This window comes from Puma concolor, unplaced genomic scaffold (genome assembly GCF_028749965.1).
Source record: "Puma concolor isolate L17-30 unplaced genomic scaffold, mPumCon1.1.hap2 unalloc_scaffold_54, whole genome shotgun sequence".
Lineage (NCBI taxonomy): Eukaryota > Metazoa > Chordata > Mammalia > Carnivora > Felidae > Puma > Puma concolor.
In genome coordinates, this window is record NW_028240263.1 from 3,380 (window position 1) to 12,387 (window position 9,008).

The window sequence follows — 9,008 nt, forward strand, 5'->3', positions numbered from 1 at the left end:
GGCAGAAGTGAGGGAAAGGCCAGGTGGGAGGATGCCCGAGGGTGGGGAGGAGGCGCTGACAATCCGGGGGGCCCCTAAGGCCTGGCCGGGCGGGCGCTGCTTCTCCCTCCCACCCATTTCCCAGTGAGCAGCGGGACGTGGTGTGGTGTTTTGTGTTTTGGTGTGGTGTGGTGTGGTACGGTGTGGTGTGGGGTGGTGTGGTCTGCTGAGGTGCTGCGAGATCCTGTGATGTGCAGTGCGGGAAGGTGTGGGATGGAGGCGGTGGTGGGCGTGGGACCAAGCCGGAGCATCCTGTAAGAGTACCGGCATCAGGGAGCGCCAGGGCTTCTGGCACTCCGGGGTGCCAGGGGCCGGATGCTTGGCCCCCGCCACCGACCCGGAGCCCGCGGAGGACGGCGGCGGCAGGAGGCAGGCAGTCCAGCAGGCAGGCAGGCTGGCAGGCAGGTTCATGGGTGAAGGGGGGCACATGCTGGGCTTGGGAGGCGAGGACCAGCCTCTTTAGGCGCCCAAGGGAAGCAGGTAGCCTTTAGGGACATACTGCCCTGAACGCGCCGGACCTCCTCGTGTCTCAGAAGATATGCAGGGTCCGGCCTGGTTAGTACTTGGATGGGAGACCTTCTGGGAATACCGGGTGCTGTAGGCTTTTCCCTTTTGCCTTTGACGTCCTTGACCCTTTCTTTGGCGACAGCCGACCCGCCCACCCTTCCTGACCAGTGAGGTGCACTCCTGGGGCCAAACTCAACCCAGCCAGGGTTCCCTCAGCCCCTCCCAGTTCAGCCCAGTGGCCTGGCCTGCCTTGCACACCCCACACCGCATGTCAAAGGGGCCCACTCCCCGCTCCCCACTCCCCGCACAAGGCCAAATCCCACTGCATGGGCTTGAAGCCACACCCCAGCTTTGCCCCTTCCCTGCCACACCACCTACACACGCACTGAGGGCAGGTGGGACCCGGTTCTGAGGTCCGGGGTCTGGGGGCTAGGGCCTGGGGGCTGGGGGCTGGGGGCTGGAGAGTGGGGGCTGGGGCCTGGGGCTGGAGGGTGGGGGCTAGGGTGCGTGGATGCGAGGACAAAGAAGGGGCGGGAGGGACACAGAGACACCACACTCCGACTATGCCACAGGCCTGGGCTGCCTGGGTCCTGGAACTCTCCCATCCCTCGGAGCCCTCATCCCCAGAGCCCCTGGAATTCACAAGGCCCAGCTAGGGCAGCGGGCTGTGGCTGGTGATGTTGTCTGGGGATGCTGTGGGCTATGGATTCTGTTTGAGCCAATAGGCGCAGATGGGAGGGAATGGTCAGGTGGGGGGCTGCCCAAGGTAGGGAGGAGGCGCTGAGAATCCAGAGGGCCCCTAAGGCCTGGCCTGGCGGATGCCACTGCTCGCTCCCACCCATTTCGCAGTGAGCAGCGTGACATGGGGTGGTGTGGTGCTGTGGGGTGTGGTGTGGTGCGCTGTGGTGTGGTGAGGGGTGGTGAGGGGTGGTGTGCAGAGATGCTGCGAAGTGCGGTGCCATGCAGTGCGGTGACCTGTGGGATGGAGGGGCTGGTTGGCGTGGGAGCAAGCCGGAGCAGCCCGCAAGAGTACCGGGATCAGAGAGCGCAAGGGCTTGTGGCACTCCGGGGTGCCAGGGGCCTGTTGCGCGGCCCTCGCCACCGACCCGGGGCCCTCCCCTCGGAGGACGGCAGCGGGAGGCAGGCAGTCAAGAAGGCAGGCAGGCTGGCAGGCATGTGCACGGTGAAGGGGGCACGCGCTGGGCCTGGGGGGCGAGGACCAGCCTCTTTCGGCGCACAGCGGCAGCGGGTAGCGTTTGGGGACAAACGAACCTGAACACGCCGGATCTCCTCTTGGGTCGGAAGCTATGCAGGGTCGGGCCTGGTTAGTACTAGGATGGGAGACCATCTGGGAATGCGTGTAACTGGAGGCTTTTCCCTTTTGCCTTTGACCTCCTTGACCTCTTCATTGGCGCCAGCCCACCCCCTCTCCCTTCCTGACCAGGGAGAGGCGCTCCTGGGGCCAAACTCAACGCAGCCAGGGCTCCCTCAGCCCCTCCCAGTTCAGCCCAGCGGCCTGGCCTGCCTTACACACCCCACCCCACGTCACAAGGGGCCCGCTCCCCTTTCCCCACTCCCCGCACCAGGCCAAATCCCACTGCACGGGCCTGAAAACACACCCCAGCTTTGCACCTTCCCTGACACACCACCTACACCCGCACGGAGTGCACAGTGCACGCGGGACCGGTTTCCGGAGTTGGGGGTCCGGGGTGCGGGGTCCTGGGGATGGCTGCTGGAGCGTGGGGGCTGGGGACTGGGTTGGAGGGTGGGGGCTGGGGTGCGTAGACGCGAGGACAAAAATGGGGCGGGAGGGACACAGAGACACCACACTCCGTGTACGCCACAGGCCTGGGCTGCCTGGGTGCTGGGCCTCTTCCCTCCCTCGGAGCCCTCCACCCCTGAGCCCCTGGCAATTCACAAGACCCAGCTAGGTGAGCGGGCTTTGTCTGGTGATGTTGTCTGGGGACGTTAGGGCTCCGGTTGGCGTTTGAGCCAGTTGGGGCAGAAGGGAGGGAATGGCCAGGTGGGGGGCTGGCAGACAGGCAGGCAGGCAGGCAGTCAAGCAGGTGCATGGGTGCAGCGCGGAACCCTCTGGGCTTGGGACGCGTGGAGCAGGCTCTTGAAGCGCACAGCGGCAGCCCCTGGCGTCTTTGGCCATACCAGCCTGAACGCGCCCGACCCCGTCTCCTCTCGGAAGCTAAGCAGGGTCGGGCCTGCTTAGAACTTGGATGGGAGACCGCCTGGGAACACCGGGTGCTGTAGGCTTTTGCCTTTTGCCTTGGCCTCCTTGACCTCTCCTTTGGCGCCCGCCGCCCCCCCCCTCCCTCCCTTTGTCCCTGTCTCCCCAGGGAGCATGGTTCCTGGGGCCAAACACACCCCAGCCACTGCTTCCTCAGCCCCACCCGGGCCAGCAAAACGGCCTGGCAGGGCCTGGCTCCGCTCCGCCCCACCCCCCCAGGGGCCCACCCCGCACACCCCACCGCACTTCACAAGGGGCACGCTCCCCGCTCCCCGCCTGGGCCAAATCCCACTGCACCGACTGGAAGCCACAGCCCATCTTTGCACCTTTCCTGACACACCACCCAAACCCGCACCCGGACGGGGGGAGGGTGATGTGGGCGGAACCGGAATCTGGCGCCTGGGGGCTGGAGGGTGGGCGCTGGGTGGGTGGATACAGGAACCCAGGAGCGGGCGTTTGGGTATGTGGGAGGGCAACACGTCCCCAGCCTCCAACTTCCCCAAGGCCTGGGCTCCCTGGGTCCTGGATCTCTTCCCTCCCTCGAGCCCTCATCCACAGGGCCCCTGGCATTTTAAGAGGCCCAGCTAGGGCAGCGGACTCGGGCTGATGCTGCTGTCTGGGGGCGCTGGGGGCTCCTGGTGGGTTTGCACCAGGTGGGGCAGACGGGAGGGAACGGCCTGGTGGCTGGCTGCGCTCGCCCTAGCGCTGGGGAGGAAGCGCTGAGAACCTGGCGGGGCGGGCCCCGAAGGCACAAGCGTCCTGATGCCCCACGCTCGCTTCTGCCCTCTTCCCAGTGAGCAGCCCAACGTGGTGTGGTGCGGGGCTGCGAGGTGCGGTGCGGTGCGCTGCGGGATGGATGCAGAGGCGGGCCTGCGGCCAAGCCGGGAGCTGCCTGCAAGAGTCCCGGGGTTACAGAACGCCGGGATTGTGCCACGGCGCGTTGCCAGGTTCCTCTGGCGCGGCCTCCGCCACCCGCCGCGGCCCCACGGCTGCGGACGGTGGCGGCAGCGGCGGCGGCTGCGGCTGAGGCGGCGGCTGCGGCTGAGGCGCCGGCGGGGGCGGCGGCTGCGTCTGAGCCGGCGGCTGGGGCGGCTGCAGCTGAGGCTGCGACGGCGGGGGCGGCTGCAGCTGAGGCTGCGACGGCGGGGGCGGCGGCGGCAGTGGCTGAGGCGGCGGCGGCGGCAGCGGCAGCGGCGGCGGCTGAGGCGGCGGTGGCGGCGGCGGCGGCTGCAGCTGAGGCTGCGGCTGAGGTGGCGGCGACGGCTGCGGCAGCAGAGGCGGCGGCGGCGGCGGCGGCTGCGGCCGAGGCTGCGACAGCGGCAGTGGCTGTGGCTGAGGCGGCGGCGGCGGCGGCGGCGCCGGTATCTGCGCCTGAAGCGGCCGCGGCGGCGACTGACGCCGAGGTTTGGACGGGGGCGGCGGCGGCTGCAGCTGAGGCGGCAGCGGCGGCGGCGGCTGAGGCCGCGGCGGCGGCTGAGGCGGCTGCAGCTGAGGCTGCGACGGCGGCGGCGGTGGCGGCTGCGGCTGAGGCGGCGGCGGCTGCGGCTGAGGCGGCGGCGGCGGCTGAAGCGGCTGCAGCTGAGGGTGCGACGGCGGCGTCGGCGGCTTCGGCTGAGACGGCGGCGGCGACGGTGGCAGCGGCTGCCGCCGAGGCTTGGACTGCGGCGGTGGCTCCGGCTTCGGCGGCGGCGGCGGCTGCGGCGGCTGCAGCTGAGGCTGCTACGGCAGGGGCGGTGGAGGCTGCGACGGCAGGGGCGGCGGCGGCTGCGGCTGAGGCGGTGGCGGTGGAGGCTGCGGCGGTGGCGGCTGCGGCTGCGGCTGAGGGGGCGGCGAAGGCAGCTGCGGCGGCGGCGGCGGTGGCGGCTGCGGCTGAGGCGGCGGCGGCGGCTGAGGCGGCTGCAGCTGAGGCTGCGACGGTGGCGGCGGCGGCGGCTGCGGCGGCGGCTGCGGCTGAGGCGGCGGCGGCGATGGTGGCGGCGGCTGCCGCCGAGGCTTGGACTGCGGCGGTGGCTCCGGCTTCGGCGGCGGCGGCGGCTTCGGCGGCGGCTTAGGCGGCGGGGGCGGCGTGGGCTGCGGCTGAGGCGGCGGCGGCTGCAGGCATGCTGGCGCTGCTGGGGCCAAACACACCCCAGCCACTGCTCCCCCAGCCCCTCCCGGGTCAGCAAGTTGGCCTGGCCTGGTCCGGCCCTGTCAGGCGTGGCTGGCACACCCCACCGCATGTCAGAAGGGGCATGCTCCCTGCTACCCGCTCCCCTTATCAGGCCAAATCCCTCTGTACTGGCTGGAGGCCACTCCTCAGGTTTGCAATTTCCCTGACACACCACCCACAGGTGCAGGGAGCAGGAAGAGAGGGCGGGGCTGGGGTCTCGGTAGGGGTTCGCATGTTGGAGGTTTGGGTTGGGGCCTATTTATACAAGGACCCAGGAGGCTGGGAGGCGCAGTGAGTTCTCAGATATTGACTGTGCCCCAGTCCTGGGCTCCCTGGGTCCTCTACCTCTGCCCTGCCTCTCAGCCCTCATCCCCAGAGCCTCTGTCAATTCACGAGGCCCATCTACGGTATTGGGCTTGGGCTGGTGAGGTTCTCTGGGGACGCTCGGGGGGCTTCCTTTTGGTTTCGAGCCAGGTGGGGCAGACAGGAGAGAATGGCCAGGTTTTGGTTTGCGCTAGCCCTCTTGGTGGGGAGGAGGGCCTGAGAATCTGCTGGGCTGGAAGGCAAGGCTGGTCTTATGCCGCTTCTTCAGCGACCTGGTTCCACATTAGCAGCCTTGTTTTTTTTGTATGGGTTTGACACAGGTGTGTTTCCTTCCTGGGTCAGCCACTAAGATATGTACTTTTCAGCCCAGTGATAGAGTGTAAAGTTTCAACTTGTAATGGTTTGTTGAAACTATCGATTATCGGACTAAGTGAATTATGTCAGTCAGAAATCTACAAGTACCATGTAATATTGTAATCATTCACGGGTTAGAAGTAAAGAATCACCGGAAATAAGAGAGCGAGATCGTGAGGAAGAGACAAAGGGAGAGAGTGAGAGCGAGTAGAGTATCAAGTAACAGACCCTACTGTGATAATAGTTTGATAGTACTAGAGCGAAGGTGGCTGCTGGGGTAGTTTTCGCACCACGTGAAGGAGATTGAAATGTGTACCTGCAAAAATGCACACTGGGTAATATTTGGACCGTGAAACTACTTAACTCTTTGTATTAACCTTTTGAAATCAAAGAGACTACAAAAACTGCAATTTGAAAACGAAACAAAATGAAATGAGTACCTGTCCAATCGTTTAGTAGGTGAATTACATGAGATTGTAGTTATGGCACCCTTGCCAGGACTGCTGTGGGTTCTGAACTACGTTGGGGGTGGCACATGGGTGGCTCAGTGAGTTGAGTGTCCGACTTGGGCTCAGATCATGATCTCGCTGTCTGTGAGTTCGAGCCCTTTGTCGGGCCTTGTGCTGATAGCTCAGAGCCTGTGTCTCCCTCTCTCTCTGCCCCTTCCCTACTCATGCTGTGTCTTTGTCTGTCTCTCAAAGATGAATGAACATGAAAAAAATTTAAAAAAAAGAAGTACCTTAGAAGAAGTTACAATGTCCTCTAAGTCACATTGCATAGAGACTCCTCTCTTTCCCGTGCAGAAATAGTTAGCAGTAGTTGTGCAGGTATTGAAGAAGAATGAGGATGACAATGTCTTACAGATAGACAAAGGCAGCTTAACAATGGAAGGCTAGTGGGAAATCCTCCGTGCATGCCATCCTGGGCCTGTAGTTTTGACGCTCATGACGCAAGTCAAATAACAGGTTCATTCTGTATGAATTCCTTTAAAGGCCACCCATCCTTCCTCTGGGTCCAGCACTATATCTTCATTAGTGACCGGGACAAAATGTGATCTGTGCCCATGTGGAGATCACTGCCAATGAGGAAGACAGAGGTGAAAAGGGGGTCCATGTGGTTAGTAGGGATGGGAGACAACAGCACGGGTCATTGAGAGCAGAGACCTGCACTTCAAAGGAAACTTCCTCCGAAAGGAAAACTTGGCACGAAGGTCTCGGAAAGGAATGAATGAGAGCTTTTGGAAAAGTGTGGTTTTATATTGAATAAAAGATGTGTTATCATCTCACCTGTGTATTTATTCCTGGAACGTAGGTTTAAACTGGAGGGGATCGGGTATCTATCTGGCAATTTGTCTCACCAAATTATAGCATTGTGGCAGAAATCTCCTAGGCCTCTTTAGTTTTTCCAAGGACTTCTCCATTCCTGTGACAATCAAGTCATGCTCTTTGGAAACCTCCATTGGCTCCTCTTCCTGATTGACTTTCCTTAGATTTGGAAGCAGCTTAACCAAACCAGGTTACGTTTGCCGGTAGCTTTCTGTGTTCTTTGGATAGACAAAATAAGGCTGATGAAGGAAATAAGAATCCTGGCATTCAAGGGCAATCACAGCCTACACTGTTTTTCTACCTTAAGCATTATTTTCAGAGAGTGGAATCACAGTGTGAGTTTGGCTTTTTTGTTGGGCAAACTGTTTTGTTTCTGTTTTTATTCTTATTTTCATTTCAACTGGGTAAACCCTACTTCGTATCTTTAAATCTCCATTTACATTGGTTTTCAATTTTTTGTTACCCTACTCCTCATAGGGAAAACTCTTGGCCTGCTGCCAGTGCCCTTAAGAGTACACATAAATGGGAACAACAAGTAGCCATAGAAGGGGGAGCGCTTGCTGACGTTGCTTCTTTAAAAAGTCATAACAGGGTGGCTGCACCAGTTTGTATTGTGACCAGCAGTGCAAGAGTGTTCCCCTTTCTCCAACTCTCACCGACAACGGTTCTTTCTTGTGTGGTTCATTTTAGCCATTCTAGCAGGTGTGAGGTGGTCTCTCATCGTGGTTTTGCTCTGCATTCCTTAATGCACAGTGATGTTGAGCATCTTTCCATATGTCTGTTAGCCATCTGGAAGTCTTCTTTGGGCAAGTGTCTATTCATGCCTTCTGCCCATTTCATAACTGGGCTGTTTGGTTTTGGGTGCTGAGTTTGATAAGGTGTTTCTACATTTTGATCCTAACCCTTTCTCACATATGTGTCTTGCAAATATCTTCTCCCATGCTGTGGGCTGCTTTTAGTTGTGTTCATTGTTTCCTCCACTGTGCAGAAGGTTTTGTCTTGATGAGAATATTACTCAGCCATCAAAAAGCATGGAGTCTTGCCATTTGAAACTATGTGGATGGAACTAGAACGTATTGTGCTAAGCTAAATGAGTCCATCTGAGAAAGACAAAGATACAATTTCACTAGTATGTGGCAATTAACATATGAGAAGGTGAGGACGAGAAGAGAGGTAGACTTAAAAATTTTTTTTTTAATGTTTATTTATTTCTGAGACCGAGAGAGACAGAGCATGAGCGGGGGAGGGGCAGAGAGAGAGGGAGACACAGAATCCGAAGCAGGCTCCAGGCTCTGAGCTGTCAGCACAGAGCCTGACGCGGGGCCCAAACTCACAGATTGAGATCATGACCTGAGCCGAAGTCAGACACTCAACCGACTGAGCCACCCAGGTGGACCTAGAAAAGAGGTAGACTTTTAATGCTAAAGAACAAACTGAGAGTTGATGGAGGGATGTGGGTGAGAGATGGACTAGATGGGTGGTGGGTACCAAGGAGGGCACTTGTGATGAGCACTGGGTGTTGTACGTAACTGATGAATCACGGAATTCGACTTCTGAAACCTGTACGTTAACTAACTAAAATTTAAATTAAAATAAGAAACAGAAATCTAAACAGCCCACTCCCTCGGTCATGGCCCATGAAACGGTTTTGACAACAGTGTGTGACATTCTCTCTGGCACCATCATTCTAGATGCTGTATCATGGTCCTGTAGCCAGAGGAATCGGATCCTCTCTGTCTGAGAAGGAGGTGTCCCATTCAGGGCTCTTAGAGCAAAAGCAGAGATGACACATGCCTACATGAAAGTCTGTGCAAATCCCTAGTCACTGTCTTTGCTCTCCAGAATCAGACCCCTCCCCACCGGAATCAAAGGTGATGGCAACTGAAATCATGGCAACAATCACCCTCCAGTAAGAGAGTCGAGGCCCCTCCCGCTACTGAAAAATGAGTGCCCTGATCTCTAATGCACAACAAGGGGTCTGGTTTCAGGAGTGCGATGAGTCATTTTTGCTAGTTTTGTGGATGAGAAATTACACCAAACTCATCGTCCTATGTTCACTTTTCTGATGACG

General features: G+C 59.5%; 1 pseudogene; it reads left to right on the forward strand.

Moving 5' to 3' along the window:
- The first annotated feature begins 2,692 nt into the window (after window positions 1–2,692).
- On the forward strand, window positions 2,693–2,811 carry LOC147571135 (5S ribosomal RNA; annotated as a pseudogene).
- The last annotated feature ends 6,197 nt before the right edge of the window (window positions 2,812–9,008 follow it).